We start from the raw sequence: 24,869 nt of genomic DNA on the forward strand, positions 1-24,869 counted from the left end.
AATATCTTCCTCTGAAGCGTGTATTCTATCAGCCAGAATCAAAAACTTCAGGATCAAAAGTTCCTCTCACTCACAAGTCATGACGGTCACTCCATGTCAATTCAAGTAGGCGATCCAGGTCGTTTAAACTGTCTGGAGATTGAGGCTGCTTGCGTGAGTGCAACTTCAAGGCTGCATCCAAAACCAGGAAAATGCTGCCTCCGGAGGCTGTATATGGAGGTGTGATGAAAATAAGATGCTTTTCAAACTATTCGGAGACCAGTTTCCTTAAGAGTTTCATTCATTCAAAACAGATGTCAGTTAAGCCATTAACTGATTAGGCAGCAAGGTAGCAAGTCATCTGCCTACGTTTTCGGATGCAGCCCAAGGTAAAAGCGCTTCTCGTGTGCTATGAGTAAATGTCATATTCACTATGCACTGTATGTATAATTGGTTTGTTTCTGTATTTTTTGAGTAAATGTGATTGCTAATGTGGACATGCCATCCATGGTTGGCGGACTACTGTGTGTACTGTTATTTCTTTCTTCCTAATATGTTAACAATTTCTTCATGTGCAAAAAAATTACTACAATTTGATGACTAAACAGAAATCTGAAGGTACTGCTATCTATCATTTAAAATACAATATTATATTTTAGTTTTGTGTGAAAATATAGTGCTAAATAAGAGTTTATATATATTATAAAGATTTGCTCTCACAGAAAATACTGAAATAGTCAACCCCGTTAATTAGAAGGACGTGTCCACATACTTCTGGCCTTATAGTGTATTATTGATGAATTCTGAATTATTATTTTTAATTATCATTTAAAGTAATAGGTATTAAAAAAATGAAAAAATGTAATTTTGCATTTTGTAAATATGACCATATTTATATTTATTAATGGTTCATTTCTGTATTAATTTCTGCTTCTGAAACAAACTACAAAAGCATATGATGATAAAAGCAATACTGTCTCTTCATCACTCCAATTAAGGCCTTTACAATCACTAAAGGCAGTAGAGGCAGTTCCTTATTGGATGTCTGTTGCTGAACAGCTTGCAATGAAGGGCTTTTCACACCAGAGGCAATGCGATTATGAGAGGTGATTTGCCGACAAATAGCCCATTCACATTAAACACAAGGCAAATTATCACTTTTAGCACATTGAGGCCTTTACAATAGGCCTGTTTCCACCTGGTATTAAGATGCAGTTTCGGTGATCCAATCACAAGTGGTCAGTCTAGACACATTGCTGTTTCCACTTAGTACCATGAGTGTGTACTATGACCACTTCTCATCGGATTTCGAGGGGAGGGTCTCTGATTTCAAGACATAACACATCAATCACTATGTCAGTGTGTTACTGCATGATAAATAAAAAGTAAATAAAAAACAAAACAAATAAAATAAAAGAGAGTTTACACTTTTCCATTTACATGTGTGAAGATGATATTTACCCAACAAAAGTACCATGTTTACAGTAATTTAAGGTCATCAATTTTAGGAATCATATTGCTTTTGAAAAACAGAATGCCTTGCAAAACAATGGGAAGAATATGAATTTTTTTTACAGATGGCCAGGTATGTACATCCACCCAAAATATATAAGAATTTTTTTTTTTTCCAAATTGGAAAAAAAGATGTTCAAGTTATTCCGGAGAGGAAGAGCAGAGGCTACAAGGATCCATCTCAAACTGAAATTTCTTGTGCAAAAAATCACCTACAGGTTAAATCTTAAACAGGATTTTGTAATGAGATTTTGTAATGAGTCTCTTTAATCTTTGGAGTAACAGGTTATGACAAATAAAATGCGAATGATTTATCCCTTACTGCAGACGTCAACATCTCCAAAGGAATAACACTGAAAATCACCAACAATGCTACGTTTAAACTCTTTGTAAATAAGTCTGTTACTGCACTTGTCAATAATCAGTTATCAATTATGTCCACATTACAGTTTTTCAAACAAGGCAGAGAAGCGCCTTGTCTGGATAAAGAATTAGAAAAATTGCTTTGAATTAGTCTCAGCAAACCAGTGGGCACAGCCCTACATATCTTTTCATAACCTCTATTCGTAATTTTAACTCTGGGCGATATAGTTATCTCATGTCACGATTCAGTTTGATATACAATATGAGGTTTATGGTTTAATATTGTCTCAATTCGATATAACATTTAAAAGAGTATGGCAGAAAATGTTTAAACTTTTTAAAGTTTTTTTTTAAAATGTTTGCGCAAAATACACATCATTTGATACTCAATATAAATCTTCAAAGTTTAAATAATAAGAGTTTATCATATACCTTTTACTATAAGAAAAGATCACATACAAAAAAGCCTTCAAAAGTGGTGGGCTACATTCAAGATGATCTGGTGCAGAACAAGCACTATAACTGAACAGAAAGTGAAAGTGTATATATATTTTAATATGTATCAAGTAGTCGTGGCCGAGTGGTTAAGGCGATGGACTAGAAATCCATTGGGGTCTCCCTGCGCAAGTTCGAATCCTGCCGACTACGACATTGCTGTTCAGCTAATTTCATTTTGGGGGAAGTGGTAGCTCAGCGGTTAAGGCTCTGGGTTACTGATCAGAAGGTCGGGGATTCAAGCCCCAGCACCGCCAAGATTCCACTGTTGGGCCCTTGAGCAAGGCCCTTGACCCTATCTGCTCCAGGGGCGCTGTATCATGGCTGACCCTGCACTCTGACCCCAGCCTAGCTGGGATATGTGAAAAGAAGAATTTCACTATATATGTGCAAATGTATAATGTGTGATAAATTAAGAAAATTATTAAATTATTATTTTTATTTTTTTCATAATTTGTTTGTCTTGATTATTATAATCACACTTTAACTTTTTTAAAATATAAAAATTCTAATTTATATCAATTAATATTATTTTTTGAAATTGTACATTAGGGCTGTCGATTTAACACGTTAATTTGCGAAATGTAGTTTAATATATTTATTTGTATTTGTTATATTCATGCGTAATTTACATTTTATCACCATCATGGGAGTTTCTGGTTTCGATAGATCACTCGGCATACAAGTGCAGCTCCTATCTACTTGAATGGGGAAAGACCGAAATCTCCAAAACGGTTGATCAGGATTACAATCAAAGAACATATTTCAAATCATCAGTAAAATATGACAACACTGGTATCATAAATTGTGCATCTTTACCTCAGATTACGCTAAAAAAACAAAAATTCCGCCTTAAATAGCTAATGCGCATGCGCACTCTCGAGTTGATTGACAGGCGATGTCTGTATCTAAAACGTGATTGGCTGTTTTACCTGTAGGGCGGGACTTCTTTTCTATATCCGTTGACTGTTTGGCGTTCCAGTTTCTCCCATTCATTTTAATAAAAGTTTTGAATTTAAAACCGTTATTGGTGTACTGCGCATGTGCCTCTTTGATCCGTAACGGCCGATGTTCAGTGGACGGACGCTGAGCAAAAGGTAAGCACTATAAATCTACTTTTATTGGTTGTTGTACAGTGTGGTGTACCCATGTATCGCTAAATGTCACTTTAGACATGTATTATTTTGTGTTTTTAAGTTCTTCGAACACAATTTTGGGTCAGTCCATTTCAAGTGGTCCAATACAGGTTGCTGGACTATTTTTTTTTTTCGAGTGAACCACCAGTTTTTTATTTTTGTTTTACTTAGTTTAACTACGGAGGCAGGATGGTCCCAGCTCCTTGGAACAAAAACTGATTTCTAGAGCACATTACAGTACATGTACATACAGTATATAAAAATTTAGCACATTCTTGTTCCTAAGACTTAGAACTTAATTTCTAATGTAATGATCAAGAAATTTCCACTTATAACGTCAGTTTATAATGTGAAGGGGAATAGAAAAAAAATATTAAAAGAAATGACAGCGGGCATCACCAGGTCTTTATAACAAATTATATTTTACAAATATCTCCAATAATTTTGTTAACTTTTTTAAAAACATTTTTTATTGATTCCTATATTAACACATAAAAGCAAGAACATATACAAACAGAATCAATACTTAACCCCCTCTATTACTAGACATCTATAGGGAGTGACTGTAGCAGGTAGTTGAATTTTGGAATACAGTTCATTTTAATAACATAAATCTTCCCAATCATCAATAAATGTAATGAAGCCCATCTGTCCACATCGCTCAAACTTTTTAATTAAAGGGTCAAAATTAACTCTAACTAAATCAGACAAATTTGCTGGGAATAAAATACCTAAATACTTAATTCCCTGTTTGGGCCACTGAAAGGCGCCCGGCTGAAAGGCCATTACTGGGCAGTACGCAGTCAGAGCTAAAGCTTCGGATTTAGACCAATTGACTTTGTATCCAGAGAACTTGGAAAAGGAATTAATAATTCTGTGGATGCAAGGCATAGATCTAGTAGGGCCAAAGACGAATAATAAAATATAATCCGCATAAAGCAAAAGCTTATGCGCCACACCTCCCGACACCACCCCTGGAAAATCCTCCTCCTTTCTTATCGTGGCTGCTAATGGTTCCAGGGCAAGACAGAACAATAATGGGGAAAGAGGGCAACCCTGCCGAGTGCCCCTATCCAGAGTAAAATAATCTGAAATTAATCCATTTGTGTGTACTGCTGCTACAGGGTACCTATAAAGTAACTTAATCCAACCAATGAATGTACTCCCGAACCCATACATTTCTAAAATCTTAAAATTCCTTAAAATCCCATTCTACCATATCAAACGCCTTTTCGGCGTCAAGTGAAATGGCAGCGACCGGAGACTGATCATTCGCTACTGACCACATGATATTAATGAAATGCCTAATGTTATCAGAAGAGCTGTGCCCTGAATAAACCCCATCTGATCTATATGTATAAGAGATGTCATAACCTTAAGTGCCTCCCAAGCCACGCCCACATAAGATACTGAGGACCAGTTGGTCTCCATATAAACATTGATTTCGGTCTTTAACATTTGTTGGAAATCAGGATTTTGCAAAAGGGATACATTAAAGTGCCAACTATATGATTTATTTTTCTCCATACGTGGCAACATCTCCAAACTCACCAAGGCGTGATCTGAGACTAAGATATTTCCAATTGAGCAGTCAACAACAGATGAAATATATATATAAAAAAAAAAAAAAAAATCTATTCTAGAATAAATCTTATGGACTGATGAAAAAAATGTATAGTCTCTACCAGATGGGTTCAAAAGTCTCCAAATATCTGCAAGACCAAGATTTTTACACATCCTGTGAAGCGTCACTGTTGCTCTAGGGAGCTTACACACTTTTGCTTCACCGTGATCAACAACTGAGTCCATCAAAAGATTAAAGTCTCCTCCACAAAACAAACTCCAGCTGATATAAAGCCGTTCAGTTTTCTCGGACAGATAAACAATTGTTCAGTGAGCCGGCTGTTATGAGTTCAGCAGATTACGTAATCATTCTACTGTCCCTTAAAAATACTCCACAAAAACAAACTCCAGCCAACAGGAGGCATGAGCACAAAGAATGAACAGATTTATCCACAGCTGTTCCAAAGGAGTGTTATTCAACAGAGCAAGCTCCGGCCACTAGGCGGAGCCAGCACGAAAAACAAAACCGGCATCCCGGTTCCTCGGATGATCAAGAGCCAAACTAACTCGGAGGCCAAAAAAAAAAAAAAAAGAAAGACAAATACACCATAACTTACTCAGCCCGTTAACTTTATAAAAGACATCCTGTATGTGAGCATGTAGATATTTTGCGGTCATCCATAGTGTCCATTCTTGATCTGGCCGGGAACTTCAGTGTAAAAAACGATCTTCCGTCAATGCAAAAGTTTCTTGGAGTCATGCCACAAAACAAACTCCAGCCGCTAGGCAGCGCCAGCACAAAAAGAAACAAAAATGGCACCCAGCTTCTTCAGATAATAGAGTCCCTGAACCGCGAGTCAGTCCACTAATATAAGAAACACCAAATGGCTTACTCCAATGTATTTATGAAGGAGGGTGCCTGTTTTGGACATGTAAATACTTTGCGACCGTCCTTCGTTTCTATTCTCAGTTTGGCCGGAAACATCAGAGCACAAGTGAACTTCTTACATTTTTCTTACATGTAAGAGTTTCTTACATTCCTTGAACCGATCGCGTTTCTCTCTTGTCGAATTTGCAAAGTCCGGGAACAAGAAAATATTGTGATTCTTCCAAGAAAGCTCCTCGCCTGGTGCAACACGAGATCTATATCAGATGGTTTCAGAAATTTGGCCAGAATCGATCGGGGCCTGTCTCCCTCAGCAGTTCTGCGAGCCGGGACTCTGTGAGCTCGCTCAATTTCCAGTTTATGACCTGTTATGTCGAGCAGACTCGAGAAGAGCTCGTCCAGGAATTTCACCATATCTCTGCCCTCTTCATGCTCAGGAATTCCAACAATTCGTATGTTATTCCTTCAGCTCATATTTTCAAAATATTCCAGTTTTTCCGAAATTAATTCCAAATCTGTTTTGGACGCTGGCGGATTAGCAGATAATTCCCTTTCCGATGACTCAAGATAATCGATATGTCTTTCAACTTCTGTCTCTCTTGTAACCAACTCAGAGAATTTTGTTTCCATCGCCGTAATCGATCGACGTATTACAGCGAGATCCTCCAAGTCAGCAACAACCTTCATCAGCATTACCGAGATGTTGGACAGTTGATGCTGAATTTCATCTACCGAAGTGCCGTCCAAATCGAGTCCCCGGTCCGCAGGCCGTCAGAGGCCTCAGCTTGAACACGTAAGTGTCTTTTAATGTCTCCAGAGTCTGAGGATTTTGACTTCTTTGCCATGATTTCCTCAAAGAGCAAGTATGTAACTGGGTGTATCGAATCTCAACGGATTATAACATGAAAATAATTAAAAAACTAGCAAAGTTCGCAGAGCTCGTGTCTCACACGTCTGCTTCTCGTATGGCGTTACCTAATCCTCCATCTCCAATAATTTCAAAGCTTTTTTACTTTTTATTTTTTTCAGGGTATCTGTATATAGTTTTATGCTGCTTTTATGCTGTTCATTCATACTTCTATGTTTTTAGGAACTTTTATTTTGACACCATAGCTTGCTGACGATAATGGAATTTTGGTCAAATTCAAGCTATTTTCACGGTGTAAAAATTTACAACATGCATCATATGGTTGCTTATATTCATAAATGAATATGACTAAAACAGCAAGCAGTAAAAATTAACTGTATGTAGAAAAATTAACAAAACCTGCATTCACTACAGAAACTGTACTCTCCTCCACCATGTTGAAAGTTTAGGAATCCTCCCATCTCGGAAACTCGGGTATCAAAATTATAGTGCGTTCCATTTGTACTCGGAAGTTGGAAATCCTAGTAGGAACTTTTAACTGGAACGCCCCCTCAAGTCGGAGTTCCTACTTGGAAACTCGGAGGAATCGCAACAACCCCAACTTCAGAATCCAAAATGGCTGCTCAGTGCATCAACAGTAAGTGAAACAGTAGTAATATATTGTTTATTAGCACTTTCGTTTGTCTGTGTCTCAAACTCAGTGGTGCACACAGTACTATCCAACCTCTATCTGTGGACATGATACTTCTTCCATGATGTTTTTTAGGTGGACTTCATAATTGTTCTGTAGTTGTTTGTATTCCGAAAGAGCATGCACAACAAAGTTTTGCCTGGATGCGTCCATCTTGGTTTTCCGACTTGTGTACTGGAAGGCAGTCAACTCGGGTGTGACATCATTCCCAGCTCCGATATCCGACTTCCGAGGTAAATGGAATGCACCATTATCTCAGAGTTTCCCAGTCGGAATTACAACTTGAGGGGTCATTCTTGTTTAACTTCCGAGTGGGAAACTCGTATTTACAATAATTCCGATAGCACGTGAAGGCAGCATTAATTCATTCATAAATACTAGGAAAAGTGGGAGAGATTTGAAAAATCTGCATTTATGGATGAAGTATTTGGCCAATATGATAACATGATTTACCAGAAAAGTAAATAAGCAATCCTTTTCATGTGTACCATATATTATATTTCAAAAGTGAATGTATTATATCAATCACAATTTTTTCTAATAACCAATCCTGCACTTTTCCAAAAGGCAGCAGAATATTCACCTACAAAAAATATATGTTCTGTAGATTCAGTAAAAGAATTAGGGGTGGCACGGTGGCTCAGTGGTTAGCACTCGCAGCAAGAAGGTCCTGGGTTCGAGTTGCAGCTCAACTGGGCCTCTCTGTGTGGAGTTTGCATGCTCTCCCCCACAAGTCCAAAAACATGCAGGTTAAGTGAATTGGAGGCTCTAAATTGCCATGTGAGTGAGAGTCCCTCAGCCACTTCAATCACTTATGTCTCTTTAAGGGCTTTCACGATTAATTGTCATATAAATTGTCATATTTTTAAGGTGTGCTTTTTTTCTGCATGTGTGCTACATACACCTTATGAAGTATTTTATACATATTTAACTTGAAATATATAAATCAAATAATAAAATAGGGATATGTGATTGTGACAGAAATAGAGTAAGCGTGCATCGTCTCCTCTGTCACAACATGTATGAACCTGGAATATTTGCCATTAAAAGATAGTGTAAAGTGAAACCGGAGCGCTTTGCGTTCACTATCACAGTTTATACTTGTTTGTTTATATTTTTGCGGGAGTTTGGCACGAGCCTTTGCTGACAGTACGCGCATCAGGGCATTTGCGCACTCTCACGGACAGGAGCTGCTCTAGTTGACGTCCGCAGTGAGGCTCAGTGATGCTTGAACTCAGAGTTCAACCAAAATGACACACAAATGTGCAGTTCATGGCATTTATACAGTATATTTGCTTAAAGTTCCCTTTTTTGGGTATTAAAATGTGATTGCTTAATCGTGGTTATCTCAAATAACCATGGTTAGATCAAATAACCGCAATCAGATGGTTATTTAATAATCATGACAGGCCTAGAAAAGCGTGTATACAGGAGAAAAGAAAAAATCGCTAACACAGCTCATGTAAACGAATACACAAATTTTGAGTCTTAAAGGAGCAAAATGTAACATTGACTTCAAGTGTTTAAAATGGCTATTGCAGTCCAAATTCAAAATATTGGAGAGAGTTGTCTCCCTCGCCCCCTCCTCCCCAGACTCGAAGCTCACACGGGTTGCTAGGTTGAGGACACGCAACAGGAATGAGCAAACTGACATTGGCAAGCGACGAGCCTTACTCTGTAAGTTGTTCAGCTAATGTATACATTTGCAATGTTTTTATTGTTTGCACATTATAAACCAGCTCATGTTGTTAAGAGAGAATATAATAATAATATAATTTATGACAGTCCGGTGTGAGATATAAGAGTAAGAGTAATAAAGTGCAGTGCTGATGTATTTTGATCGTGGGAGATCAAGAGTTCAAAAGTCTGATTGCTTGAGGGAAGAAGCTGTCATGGAGTCGGCTGGTGCGGGTCCTGATGCTGCGATACCGCCTGCCTGATGGTAGCAGTGAGAACAGCCCATGGCTCGGGTGGCTGGAGTCTCTGATGATCCTCCGAGCTTTTTTCACACACCGTCTGGTATATATTTCCTGGAGGGAGGGAAGCTCACCTCCGATGATGTGTCTGGCAGTTCGCACCACTCATAGCTAGACGTATTGCTGGCTTCCATGGCTGCAGTGCGCTGTGTTTGCCTGCTAACTTGTTTCAAATCTGGCAACCCGGGGTGTTGGAATACTATTGGGAAATGGACAGTGGGCGGGATCACACAGGCCAAAACACAAACAGAAATTCCAGCCCAGAACGGACATTTCAAAGTAGAAGCTGAAGCATTGTTTTCGGAGAAGCTAGTATTTCAACTTAGCATGTTTCCTAAATCTCTGATAGTGATAATTTTATGCTTTAGTACAGTAAATATATTACATATTGCTCCTTTAAGCAGCTTTCTTGCAATAAATGGCTTTCTGGTGTCTATGTAAATGTAGTCATTGATTAAACAACTGGAGATGTATGGATTACTTTTATGCTGACTTTATCTCCTTTTTGGATCTTCAAAGTTTTTGTCACTGTTCACTGGCATGTTATGTACCTACAGAGCTGAGATTTACATTTTTACATTTACATTTATGCATTTGGCAGATGATTTTATCCAAAGCGACTTACAGTGCCCTTATTACAGGGACAATCCCCCTGGAGCAACCTGGAGTTAAGTGTCTTGCTTATTAGTAGAGGATCCATGACCTGAACTGGGTATGTCAGATTAGGGAGACATACAAAATGTGCAGAGCTGTGGGTCCCCAGGAACAGAATTGAAAACCCCTGCATTAAAGTACACAGAATATAAGGAATCAATTCAATATTCATTCATATCACTACCGTACTACACACATCTGACATCAGGATTTTCAAAAATGCGTCCCTCATAGGGACAGCTGATCTGCCCTGGGCAAATGCCTTGTAAATCTGGAAGTCAGACAGAACATCCTCAATGCAAATTCCCTCCCTAGACAGAAGATGACTGAAGTGCTCCGTTAGTGCTTTGACATCTTCCTGACCACTTTCCCTGAACTGCATACAGGCACTAAGGTCTGATTTCTACCATTTGTGTCAGCCAGATGGGTCGAATGCCCTAAAGCAGCTGACTGGACTGCCCCTCTCTAGGCCCTTCATCCTCTCCTTTAAATGTAAGATGATGTCATCTGTTTGGACCATAACAAAATCACTGACTGCTCTTTTAAGTCACAAGGCCAATGTACATAATTTACAGTTGTGCTCAAAAGTTTACATACCCTGGCAGAAATTGTGAAATTTTGGCATTGATTTTGAAAATATGACTGATCATGCAATGTGACACACACAGGTTTAAATGGAAGTTAAAGGTTAATTTCCCACACCTGTGGCTTTTTAAATTGCAATTAGTGTCTGTGTATAAATAGTCAATGAGTTTGTTAGCTCTCACGTGGATGCAATGAGCAGGCTAGATACTGAGCCATGGGGAGCAGAAAAGAACTGTCAAAAGACCTGCGTAACAAGGTAATGGAACTTTTATAAAGATGGAAAAGTATATAAAAAGATATCCAAAGCCTTGAAGATGCCAGTCAGTACTGTTCAATCACTTATTAAGAAGTGGAAAATTTGGGGATCTCTTGATACCAAGCCAAGGTCAGGTAGACCAAGAAAGATTTCAACCACAACTGCCAGAAGAATTGTTAGGGATACAAAGAAAAACCCATAGGTAACCTCAGGAGAAATTCAGGCTGCTCTGGAAAAAGATGATGTGGTTGTTTAAAGAAGCATAATACGACGATACTTGAACAAAAATGAGCTGCATGTTCGAGTTGCCAGAAAGAAGCCTTTACTGTGCCAATGCCACAAATGACAACACCTTGACACGCCTCACAGCTTCTGGCACACTGTAATTTGGAGTGACGAGACCAAAATAGAGCTTTATGGTCACAACCATAAGTGCTATGTTTGGAGAGGGATCAACAAGGCCTATAGTGAAAAGAATACCATCCCCACTGTGAAGCATGGTGGTGGCTCACTGATGTTTTGGGGGTGTGTGAGCTCTAAAGGCACGGGGAATCTTGTGAAAATTGATGGCAAGATGAATGCAGCATGTTATCAGAAAATACTGGCAGACAATTTGCATTCTGCACGAAAGCTGCACATGGGAAGCTCTTGGACTTTCCAGCATGACAATGACCCTAAGCACAAGGCCAAGTTGACCCTCCAGTGGTTACAGCAGAAAAAGGTGAAGGTTCTGGAGTGGCCATCACAGTCTCCTGACCTTAATATCATCGAGCCACTCTGGGGAGATCTCAAACGTGCGGTTCATGCAAGATGACCAAAGACTTTGCATGACCTGGAGGCATTTTGCCAAGACGAATGGGCAGCTATACCGCCTGCAAGAATTTGGGGCCTCATAGACAACTATTTCAAAAGACTGCACACTGTCATTGATGCTAAATGGGGCAATACACAGAATTAAGAACTAAGGGTATGCAGACTTTTGAACAGGGGTCATTTCATTTTTTTCTTTGTTGCCATATTTTGTTTTATGATTGTGCCATTCTGTTATAACCTACAGTTGAATATGAATCCCATAAGAAATAAAAGAAATGTGTTTTGCCTGCTCACTCATGTTTTCTTTAAAAATGGTACATATATTACCAATTCTCCAAGGGAATGCAAACTTTTGAGCATAACTCTTTGTAACACTCCATATGTTACCTATCACTTTTGCCCTCTCTTCCTCTATGGCTGGTAGTGATGTACCAGAAAACTTCACTCCTTGTACTCTCCATTTTTCCTCACTGACTCATATTCAAGACTCATTTGTGGGCCCATTTCTGTTTTGAGGGCAGTCATGTTCCAGAAGCATTTTTTAATGCACTCAATAGCTTGACAGATGTGGTTGTGTCTTTCTGGAACTTCTTGCTTAGTTCTGTGAGGTGGTTCAGTGTGTCACACATGAAGTGTAGGAACAAGACATTGCGGATGTTATGCAAATAGTTAGTAACTTGCTTTGCCTGTCCCAAAACTGCTGATGATGGCTTGGGGTTCCTTTCCATGCTCGCCATGTCTTCAAAATGGGACATAAAGATGGGGTAACTATTACAAAAAAATCTACCAAAAAATAAATAAAAAAATACTGCATTATTTAAGATCCATGTGTCCATGATGATATCCATTAAAATTTGAGAGAGACTGCTGAAAAGGATTTAATTGATCACTCACCTTTGTTGCACGATGCACATATGGCAACCATCGAGCTCCATGCAGATTAGATGGCTTAAGTACCTTTCCCTCCAGGGCCTTAGCGATGAGGTGGAGCTCTCTGAGGGCCTTGAGGGAGTAGTGGTACTGCACATAAATCTGCCTCAAGGTGGTCTGAAGCTGAGCCATGTTGTGGTCTTCTTTAATTGCTTTCATAACACCAAGCTCCAAGTGATGAGCTACACAGTGAATTGATATAAGGTGAGTGATGTCCTCAAAAGTTGTGCTGACACACCATTCCTGCATCCTACTTTGACAGCTGTTTCATCGCTGCCAAATCCCAGCAGCCTGTGCTTCCAGTCAGAAAGGTCTGCCTCAAATGCTTTGTAAGAGAGCATAAAAAAAGAGACCACATTTTGAGTGAATAGAAGGATACAACCTAGCGACAGAGGCAATTAGGTTAAAATTACACCCATTCAACAATACCTGTATAAATGGCATCCAGAATTCCAGCAGCAGTTCCCTGGTTTACATCCTGAATGGACAGGTAGGCATTTACTGGCCCTTTTTCTCCCAGGAAGTGGACATAGATCAGCTCGTTTTCAATCGTGCCTGCATCAGTCGCCCCATCAATCATATTGGAGAAATACTTGGTCTTCCTCAAATTCCATTAGTTTTTCCCTCTCCATGTCATATATTATGCTTATGAAGCTCCACAAAGAACAAGCAAATTCAGTTTACTCTCTGTTTGAAAGAACATAGCAGTTTACAATGGGTGATGAGATATACATACCGAGCACAAGCTTTGTCAGAGCCATAGCTGTCTGGGAGTTTTCCACCTGTCCTTTGGATGAGCCCATGAAGAGAGAAGAATTGAGTGAAATGTAGCTCCTCTTCTGCAATGTAGTAGGCCCGGTGCATCCTGTTCATCATTTTTTCAAACAAAGCCTGCTCCACATTTTGCACTTCTTGAACTACAGCTGGCACTGGTGCATTAGGTTGTTTTGCCCTCTGTGCAGCACTCCAGTGCTGGTGGCATTTGCTTTGGCCATGGGACAGAAGTGTATCATACCTGAAGGCACTTGTCCCCTTGAATAATGAACATGAGCTGTAATAGAGGAATACTACAAATTTTCTTAAAATCACAATATAAAAATATTAGCTACTTTTCTAATTGTGTAACAAGTTGCTTTAAATTCACAAAGAGTTACATGCTCAACCAACATGTCAAAGTTTTTGTTTGCATGTTGTCTAAAATTACAAAAGAAAACTTAATAGTACCTATGCAATAAACTCGATTCTCTTCATCAGAAATGTAAAGCGATGTAGTTAGCTACAGTGTTTACGGTAACATTACAGCAAGTGTGGGGAGCTGTGAACTTGACATCAGAATGTAGCAAAGTATGTGAAGATGGCATAAGAAAAGCATTAAGATCACAGTACAGAAAGACAGTTTGACCTAGCGAATATAGGCCCATGTAAGCAATGCAGCTAGCTAACATTATACATGGATATAAAAACTCTACACACCCCTGTTAAAACAGCAGGTTTTTGTTAATAGATCAATCATATCAGAATTTTTGCACCTTTAATGTAAAAATTACAACCTATGCAATGCCACTGAAAACCAAAGTGACACATTTCAGAGAAAAAAAAAAAAAACTTAGAATAACCTAACTGCATAAGTGTGCACATCCCTGAACTAATACTTAGTTGAAGCACCCTTTGATTTTATTACAGCACTCAGTCTGTTTGGATAAGAGTCTATTAGCTTGGCACATCTTGACTTGGGAATATTTTCCCATGTTCCAGATCTGTCAGATTGCGAGAGCATCTCCTGTGTATGGCCCTCTTCAGGTCCCCCCACAGATTTTCTATAGGATTCAGGTCTGGGCTCTGGCTGGGCCATTCCAAAACATTAATCTTTTTTTTTTCTGAAGCCATTCTTTTGTTGATTTGGATATGTGCTTTTGATCATTGTCATACTGAAAGGTGAAAGATCCCTTCATTTTCAGCTTTCTAGCAGATGCCAGAAGGTTCTGTGCCAAAATTGACTGGTACTTGGAGCTATTCATGATTCCCTCCACCATCACTAAAGCCCCAGTTCCAGCTGAAGCAAAGCAGCCCCAAAGCATGATGCCGCCACCACCATGCTTCACTGTGGGTATGGTGTTCTTTTGCTGATGTGCTGTGTTGTTTTTGCGCCAAACATACCTTTTACAATTATGGGCAAAAAGTTCAATCTTGGTCTCATCAGACCATAACACATTTTTCCACATGGTTTTTGGAGACTGGATATAGGTTTTTGCCGGGCTTGGATGTTTTTTTTTTTTCTTCAGAAAAGGCTTGGTCTTGCCACCCTGCCTCATAGCCCAGACAGATGAAGAATACGGGAGATAGTTGTCACATGTAGGGAGCAACCAGTACTTGCCAGAAAGAGCTGCAGCTCCTTTAATGTTGCTGTAGATCTCTTGACAGCCTCCCTGACCAGTTTTCTCTTTGTCTTATCAATTTTGGAGGGACATCCTGTTCTAGATAATGTCACTGTTTTGCCATACTTTCTCCACTTGTTGATGACTGTCTTCAGTGTGTTCCATGGTATATCTAATGCCTTGGAAAAAATGTTGTAGCCCTCACCTGAGCCAATACCTTTCAACAGTGAGATCCCGTTGATGCTTTGTAAGCTCTTTGTGGCCCATGGCCCTTGTAGTAGCATGCAACCAAGAAGATGTCAGAAAAATCCAACAGCTGAGATTTATTTGGAGTTAATCAGAGTCACTTCAAGTGAAGACATGTGGTTGATTCTGAACACAGCCACATACCCAACAGTTGCAATCGAAATTATTGAACCCCCCCAAAACAGTAAGGATTTACAAAGGTAAGCTTTTCTGATGACCCAGAATTTTTAAACTTTACATCTGTATATGTTGAGTGACACATTCAAAGTCATAGTGTGAATATATAATCTAATATTTGTAAATATCAGGATTTTTAAAAAATACAGCCATGTCATAATTATTGAACCCCTATTGCATGTAGCTGTTTCTTAAAAATGTAAGGCTACACAAGTATTTGTTTTAAAACAAAATTAAGTCATCAATCTGCAATGGCACTTATGTAAGTTTTAAAATTTAAGTTTAGCGTCGTAAGCAAAAATGTATTTCTATGCAAAAAATGCAATTAAAAATAAGCTGTCTCAAAAGCTAATAGAGGAGATTATTTCATTACACAAGAAAGGTCCAAGGCACTTCAGTTTCTTATAGACAAAGTTGGCAGCACCATTCATACATTTTTTATGTACTTTCAGGACATCATTAAAATCCCAATGCCAACCTTCGTTGGGATTTCAAGGAAGCAGTGGCAGCACAGAAACCAAAGAATTTCAATGAGCTGGAAGCTTTTGCTCATGAGAAATGTGTAGAAATTCTAATAGAGAGGTGTCCGAAGCCTGAGAACACTTACCTGAAACATTTATTTGCTGTTATTAAGGATAAAGGATGCTCCACAAATGATTGACTTGGGGGGGGTTGAATATTTTTGACATGATGTTTGTGGAGAGAATTAGTTATTTTTTATTTTAAAATCTGGGTAAACTGAACTCTTTGTTCTCAAAATCACTCAGATGTGTATTAAAAATGTACTTTGACTGTTTACTGAGGTTTTATTTCACATGACCAGAATGTATTGCTGGTCAGGGGGGTTGAATAATTTTGACTGGAACTGTAAAAGGGTGTGCACACATGTGCAGTTAAGTTATTCTATGTTTTGTTTTGTTTTTTCTCTGAAATGTGTCACTTTGGTTTTCAGTGGCATTGCATAGGTTGTAATTTCTACATTAAAGGTGCAAAAAGTCTGATATGATTTATCTTTTAATTTTTTACATCACAAAAACCTGTTGTTTTATCAGGGGTGTGTATACTTTTTATATCCACTATACAGTGAATGTCTTATTCATATCTCAGTCATCAGCAAGCCACTTATCCAAGTTAAGAAACATAGTCTAGCTTAGTCAGTTAGTTAGTCTATACAACTAAAATTATGTGATAATAACTTGTCAGCCAAATTGGGATGCATCTGGCAACACACCATCTTCCTATTTATATTGCATCTAGTCAAATTCATCCCTCCAGGTAGGGATAAACTTCCTTTCCCTTTTATTTTCATAATCTGTGTTAGATTCTGTGGTCCTTTTTTTTTCCAAGTTCGATGCTTTACCAGCCTTGGCTGGGCTGGAGACTTGAGAATAGGGCTGCAACTAACGATTATTTTGATAATCAACTAATCTAACGATTATTAGAATGATTATTCGACTATTCGGCGATTTATTGCAACGATTAATCATTAGCTCTAAACGACTATTCAGCTTGTGCTTGATAGTTTAAAAGGTTGTATTAAACGTGCTTGCTAACAATAAAGACAAAATCATCTTTTAAAAATACCTCTAAATGACATTCACTGAATTAAACGGAAAAAATACTTATTATGTTTAATTCAGTAGAAATTTCACTACAAAAAAATCCTATTATCAAGTGTATTTAAATTTTTTTCCAATTCAAATTGTCTAAAAATCCTTTAAACAAGATACTTTTACTTGAGAAGCAACATAAGATATTAAGACTTGCTTTAAGAGAATGTATCTAAAGTATAAGTGTATTTTGTATAAAAGTGTATTTTTTTCTTCACTTGGTTATACTGCAAGTGCAGTAAAGACAAAATACACATATATTCAAGATCTATTCTCTAAAAGCAAGTCTATACATCTTATATGCTGCTTCTCAGGTGAATGCATCTTTTTTAAAGGATTTTTAGATATTTTAAAATATTTGTATTTTTAATATTATAATTCAACATTCTCAGATAAAAAAATAAATAAATAAAAAAAATCTTCTGCAGTATAGCTGCTAAAGTAAATGTACGTTGTTTTAAAGGAGTTTTAGATATTTATATTGGAAAACAAGCCAAAACAAAAATAAATAAAAAATGTATTTTTTTGCATGTATAATGGGGTGAAGACCACCCTCTCACACCTTCTGTTCACTTCAATCCATCTTTAACTCACAAAAAACAAAATCTCTTATTAACAAAGCTGCGTTTTGCCAATTTTCTTCATGATAAGAAATGCACAGTGACATATATTATGATTCAATAAGTTGCCATCGCGTTATAATCTAGCTGCATTAAGCATGCGCACTCGAGGGATGAGCGTCCCCGCAACAGAGTATACCTCAGCCGGGTGCAGTTTCAATCTCTTCCCCCTTATATCGGGACACTTCACGCAACTCATAGAAGAGGCACTGACCGCACAGAGAAATGCCAGTTTCCTTATTATTTTAACTTGAATAAAACTATAATGCATTAAATAGAACTGCATTAAAGATGAAACACCAGGGTGTTTCCTTTAAAGACGCTCGATACGCAAGTTTTGTTTAAGCTGAGCGTCAGCTTCGGCTCTGCTTATTCCACAACAAGAGTGCTTCTTTTTGCATTATAATTCCCTCATACTTTGCGATCTACATCACCTGAAGCTGTTTAGAAAGTTTAGAGTGTTTCTGGACTGAGATGTGTTTTCTTCCTCTTCTCAGTCAGGCGTGAGCTGCAGTGCTGCTCTTGTGTGCAATCATTAGAGTTTCATATGGTCTTATGTTACGTTAAGGTCAAACGACTATTTGACAACTAAAATTTTTGTCGACAACGTCGACTAACCGTTTCAGTCCTACTTGAGAAACAGTGCTTTTTAGAAAATTAAAGACGCACTTAGCTGCTGTTGCTTGAGGTAAAGTCTAATCGAATTCTGATTGGTCAAGCTTGTTTCTAAACAACTACTTGTTTAAACCTGCACATTTCTGGTTTCAGCTGCGGCAGCCCATGTGCTCTAAATTATTTTTAGCAACAGAAGAATGTTGTTACTGACATTTTAATCGGGCTACTTGTCTTGTCAGGCAAGTAAAATTATCTTTCACTTGCCTGTCCAAAACATTCACTTGTCTCGGACAAGTGTTAATGTCAAGCCCTGCTATACTAAATGTAAAAGAAAAAATCTAAATAAAACAGCAGGTACAGTTGAAGTCAGAAGTTTACAAACACTTAGGTTGAAGTCATTCAAACTTATTTTTAACCACTCTACAGATTTCATATTGGCAAACTATAGTTTTTGCAAGTCGTTTAGGACATCTACTTTGTGCATTACACAAGTAATTTTTCCAACAATTGTTCACAGACACTTTCACTTTTAATTGACTGTATCACAATTCCAGTGGGTCAGAAATTTACATACACTAAGTCAACCGTGCCTTTAAGCAGCTCGAAAAAATTCCAGAAAATTATGTCAAGCCTTTTGGCAATTAGCCAATTAGCTTCCGATAGGCTAATTGGAGTCAGTTGGAGGTGTGCCTGTGGATGTATTTTAAGGCCTACCTTCAAACTCAGTGCCTCTTTGCTTGACATCATGGAAAAATCAAACGTAATCAGCCAAGACCTCAGAAAAAAAATTGTGAACCTCCACAAGACTGGTTCATCCTTTGGGAGCAATTTCCAAACGCCTGAAGGTAACACTTTCATCTGTACAAACAATAGTATACAAGTATAAACACCATGCGACCACGCAGCCATCATACCGCTCAGGAAGGAGAAGCATTCTGTCTCCTAGAGATGATCGTAGTTTGGTGCGAAAAGTGCAAATCAATCCCAGAACAACAGCAAAGGACCTTGTGAAGTTGCTGGAGGAAACAGGTAGACAAGTATCTATATCCACAGTAAAACCAATATCAATACCAGTCCAATATTAACATAACCTGAAGGGGCTGCTCAGCAAGGAAGAAGCCACTGCATTAAAACCACCATAAAAAGCCAGACTACAGTTTGCAAGTGCACATGGGGACACAGATCTTACTTTTTGGAGAAATGTCCTCTGGTCTGATGATACAAAAATTTAACTGTTTGGCCATAATGACCATCGTTATGTTTGGAGGAAAAAGGGTGAGGGTTGTGAGCCGAAGAACACCATCCCAACTGTGAAGCATGTGGGTGGCAGCATCATGTTGTGGTGGTGCTTTGCTGCAGGAGGGACTGGTGCACCTCACAAAATAGATGGCATCATGAGGAAGGAAAATTTTGTGGATATATTGAAGCAACATCTCAAGACATCAGCCAGGAAGTTAAAGCTCGGTCGCAAATGGGTCTTCCAAATGGACAATTACCCCAAGCATACCTCCAAAGTTGTGGTAAAATGGTTTAAGGACAACAAAGTCAAGGTATTGGAGTGGCCATCACAAAGCCCTGACCTCAATCCGATAGAACATTTGTGGGCAGAACTGAAAAAGGAAGCCTACAAACCTGACTCAGTTACACCAGTTCTGTCTGGAGGAACGGGCCAAAATTCCAGCAACTTATTGTGAGAAGCTTGTGGAAGGCTAACCAAAACTTTTGACCCGAGTTAAACAATTTAAAGGCAATGCTCCCAAATACTAACAAAGTGAATGTAAACTGACCCACTGGGAATGTGATGAAAGCTGAAATGAATCATTCTCTCCAGGGGCACCTGCAGGATTTAATCTGAGGGTACGCACAAAAATCTGACTAATAAACCTTATATCTAGGGGGGTCCGGGGGCACAGAAAACAGCAAAGCGTTCAATTCTGGTGACTTTAAGATAAGCATTTATTTTATTTTATTGAGTATGAGTAGCATTCATGTAACTATTGGCTAAAGCATTTCTTCCAGTAACTGTTCAGACAGACTCTTTTTCGCACTAAAAAAGCAAAATGCACCACAACGAATAGAGCAGAACGCAGGTGTCTCGAGACGCGTTTTTATCAGTTGAAGAAGTTCTTTTTAACTTGACACAATGTCTAAAAATGCAGCGCTCCTGTGAGAGATGCTAAAAACACAGTGAAACGTGACGCAGTTGTCAAAAGACATCTATCCGGCGAATATTTACATGGAAAACGATTGAAAAACAGCGCGAGCGGATGCAAAAACACATTTAGTTTGAACAGCCCATTGTTCACATGACACAGCACTAGCTGAAGTTTCTCAAAGTTACCTCTCAAAAAGACAGCCTTTTATTTCATTTGATTGTAGACAAGTTTCCACTGTATTCAGCGCTGTATTCGTAAATAGTCTGATTGTGTTTTACTGTGAGAAACCGCTCCAAATGATTCAGTAAGAGTACGAATTGTACTGAATCACGAATCGATTCAGACCGTTTTGCAAGCCTGTTTGGCCAATTCCATAAAAAGAACTGACTCAAAAGAATTATTCATTTGCAAATTGGCCATTTGTTAGTTCTTTTAAACAGCCAACAGAAATACGGGATACTTTTCATGATTGGTAAAATATTTCTCAGGTCAGTCGGAGCGCTCATGGTACGCACAGTGTATACAGCCGTACAGCTGCAGGCGCCACTGATTCTCTCTACTATTATTCTGAAATTTCACATTCTTAAAATAAAGTAGTGATCCTAACTGACCTAAGACAGGGAAAGTTTTCTACAGTTAAATGTCAGGAATTGTGAAAAACTGACTTTAAATCTATTTGGCTAAGGTGTATGTAAACTTCTGACTTCAACTGTTCATTCTGGCCACTTGTTTGAAGTTATTTCAGGTATTGTCCTCTTGTGTAATATTATCAAAATGTATCATATTTGAGGTGTTGGAGCAATTTACCAATGATGATCATTAACCTTTAATTCTGTCTGACAATGCGTTATACACTGATGCGTGATTAACAGCTATAACTTTCTATTAATAATATGAAACCGTATTTTGCATAATACGTTTTGTCCTCATGAGAATGGGATTACTTAACTGTTTAGCCTATATCTATGATAAACTTGAAGCACATGAACCAATCTTCATCCAAATATGAAACTACACTTGTCTCAGACACATGAAGACAAATCGACACAATATCAATTTGAACTCGTTAGCCCTAGACACTTACATTGTCCACTTATATTGTCAGCGAGCATCACAATAGCCTATCATTCTTACAATATGCATTTTACCTTGTATTATGCTGCATTTCCTCCACCTGGTCATCTATTGGTTAGATGGAGACCTGGAGAGGCCTTCAAGCCACAGTGTCTCACAACCACTGGGAAATTTGGTGGAGGATCGGTGATGATCTGGGGGTGCTTCAGCAAGGCTGGAATCGGGCAGATTCGTCTTGGTGAAGGACGCATGAATTAAGCCATGTACAAGGTTATCCTGGAAGAAAACTTGCTTCCTTCTGCTCTGACTGTGTTCCCCAACTCTGAGGATTGGTTTTTCCAGCAGGATAATGCTCCATGCCACACAGCCAGGTCAATCAAGGTGTGGACGGAGAACCACTGGATCAAGACCCTGTCATGGCCAGCCCAATCTCTAGACCTGAACCCCATTTAAAACCTCTGGAAGGTGATCAAGAGTTAGTTGGATGGCCACAAGCCATCAAACAAAGCCCAGCTGCTTGAATTTTTGCACCAGGAGTGGCATAAAGTCACCCAACAGCAATGTAAAAGACTGGTAGAGAGCATGCAAAGATGCATGAAAGCTGTGATTGAAAATCAGGGTTGTTTCACCAAATATTGATTACCAAACTCTTCCTAAGTTAAAACATTTAGTACTATGTTTTTTAAAAATAAATATGGACTTGATTTCTTTGCATTATTTGAGGTCTGAAAACACTGAATCTTTTTTGTTATTTTGACCAGTTGTCATTTTCTGCAAATAAATGCTTGACAATATTTTTATTTGGAATTTGGGAGAAATGTTGTCAGTACTTTATAGAATAAAACAAAAATGTTCATTTTACTCAACTGATAATTTTGCAGTGGTCTCTTAAATGTTTCCAGAGCTGTACATGGAAGCATAATAAAAATCGTATTTACCGTAAAGGTGCAATATGTAACATTTTTTCATGTAATATTCGTTTATTACAGCCTTTTTTTTTCCCTTTTTTGCCAATGTGTGAACGGCTTGTAACACAACTTAAAAAATGAGCCCTTCCCGGACTTCCTAGGTTGCCTATTAAAGCCTGTAGACTGTATGCGAAGGGAGGGGGTCGCTTTTGCCTTGAAAATCCAAAGGATGTGATGTTTATGCGCGCTCCCGAGAACCTTGCCTCAGACAGTAGCTTCTCTTCCGCTATTCAACAGCATCAACAAACTGCAACACTAGGTAACGTTATCTTAGAGATGGAATCCAGCAAAGTCCGGCTGCCAGCACAACACCAACTCCTACACAAACACAGAATAAGCCAAAAAAAATAAAAAAATTATCTACTGAATCCCGTCTGGATAAGCGTAAACGTGATCATTGCAACCTTAATTTACAGTATATACAGTAGTTCCCTTTAACCTTTCTTATTTTGGCCACTTAACATGGTCAACATGAATAAGGTGAAGGCAAATATTTCTCAAGTGCTGTGAAAAGCTGAATATTGTGGGAGTTAAGAACTTACCTTATTTAAAGGGATAGTTCACCCCAAAACGAAAATTCTCTCATAATTTACTCGCTCTCATGCCATCCCAGAAGTGTATGACTTTCTTTCTTTTGCAGAACACAATTGAAAATTTTTAGAACCATATCCCAGCTCTGTAGGTCCATACAATGCAAGTGAATGGGGATCAAAACTTTGAATTTCCAAAAATCACATTATTCTAGCATTAAAGTAATCCATACAGTCCAGTGGTTAAGTCTTCAGAAGTCATATGAAAGGTGTGTGTGAGAAACTGATAATGATTTAAGTCCATTTTTACTATTAATCTCCACTTTCACATTCTTCTTTTTTTTTCTTTCTTTTTTTTGGCAGTTCGTATTTTGATCATATCGCCACCTACTGGCCGGGACTGGTCAAATGTGGAGATTTATAGTATAAAAGGACTTAAAAATATATCAGTTTCTCATATCACTTCTGAAGATCCATACGACCATAGATGATGAAGGAATATTCCGGGTTCAATACAAGTTAAGCTCAGTCGACAGAATTTTTGGTATAGTATTGTTTACCACAATTTCTGACTCAGCCCTCCTTTAAAAAAAAAAAAAAAAAAAAAAAGCAAAAATCTGGGTTACAGTGTGGCACTTACAATAGATGTAAATGTGGGCCAATATTTGAACATTAAAATACTCACTTTTTCAAAAGTATAGCCACAAAACATATACAATATGTATGTAAACATGATTTTGGAGTGATAAAATCACTTACTAACCTTGTGTAAAGTTGACGACAAACCATAAAACTACTGTAAAAATCACTATTTAAACATTAACTGAAACTCCTGACCTGTATCTGCATGATTTTATGCACTGCACTGCTACCACATGATTGGCTGATTAAATAATCGCATGGATGATTGTTGGTGCTAGACGTTCTGGTTTGAATATTTCTGTAACTGCTGATCTCCTGGGATATTTACACACAACAGTCTCTAGAATTTACTCCGAAAGGTGCCAAAAACAAAAAAACATCCAGTGAGTGGCAGTTCTGTGGACATGAACGCCTTGTTGATGAGAGAGGTCAACAGAGAATGACCAGACTGGTTAGAACTGAAAAAGTCTATGGTAACTCAGATAACTGCTCTGTACAATTGTGGTGAGAAGAATAGTGGTTGGTGCTGTTTTGGTGGCAGGTGGTTTTAATGTTGTGGCTGATCGCTGTATATTTACATAAATAAAATAATCCCCCCTTCTCGGTTTTCTTAATATCTTTTTATTTTTCAGTTGTATTACGCTTACATGTTGTCAAAGTCTGGTGAGTAGGGTTGTAACAGTATGAGACTTTCACGGTACGATAACTGTCTCAGAAAATATGGTTTTACGGTATCACAGTATACGGTATTACACAATTATTATTATCAGTTACAAAGACCCTTAAAGGAGTGAAAACTTTTTTTTTTTTTGGTTGAACAAACGCTTTATTATAATTGAAATTAAAACAATTTTTTATGGAAGTTTGTGTAAAAAAAAAAAAAAAAAAAAGTCTCCCTTTTGAAAATAAATAGAATAAATAAGAAAGGTAACAGAATTATAATAAACCGAATTATAAACATGATAAAAAAAATGGCATGTAATTAAAATGTTATATAACAAAAGCATGTTAGTTTACATGTTAGCATAGCATTTTAAATTAACTATTAAATGAAAAATAACATCAGCTGTGTGAGCTTTCAAAGTAATGTCCTATGATTATTAACAATTAACATATACTGTAGGTGCGCGACAGCCCAGCCAGACTGCT

At 38.1% G+C, this 24,869-nt stretch overlaps 2 protein-coding genes and 1 non-coding gene across 21 annotated transcripts in view; 2 read left to right on the forward strand and 1 right to left on the reverse strand.

Annotated features, from left to right (window-relative positions):
- LOC127440730 (gastrula zinc finger protein XlCGF57.1-like) overlaps positions 1-24,869 on the reverse strand; it is a 518,561-nt gene that overhangs the window by 250,549 nt on the left and 243,143 nt on the right. The gene's annotated exons all lie outside the window — the stretch shown is intronic.
- trnas-aga (transfer RNA serine (anticodon AGA)) lies at positions 2,421-2,502 on the forward strand. The gene has a single exon. It is a non-coding gene; the product is annotated as a tRNA-Ser (tRNA).
- The window catches only part of LOC127440778 (gastrula zinc finger protein XlCGF57.1-like), a 593,771-nt gene continuing 572,198 nt past the window's right edge, over positions 3,297-24,869 (forward strand). For all 3 annotated transcript variants that reach the window (XR_007897194.1, XR_007897193.1, XM_051697672.1), the window contains exon 1: positions 3,297-3,446. The gene's annotated coding sequence lies outside the window, so the exon portion shown is untranslated. The remainder of the gene's footprint in view (positions 3,447-24,869) is intronic.

This window comes from Myxocyprinus asiaticus, chromosome 5 (genome assembly GCF_019703515.2).
Source record: "Myxocyprinus asiaticus isolate MX2 ecotype Aquarium Trade chromosome 5, UBuf_Myxa_2, whole genome shotgun sequence".
In the NCBI taxonomy this organism is placed as follows: domain Eukaryota; kingdom Metazoa; phylum Chordata; class Actinopteri; order Cypriniformes; family Catostomidae; genus Myxocyprinus; species Myxocyprinus asiaticus.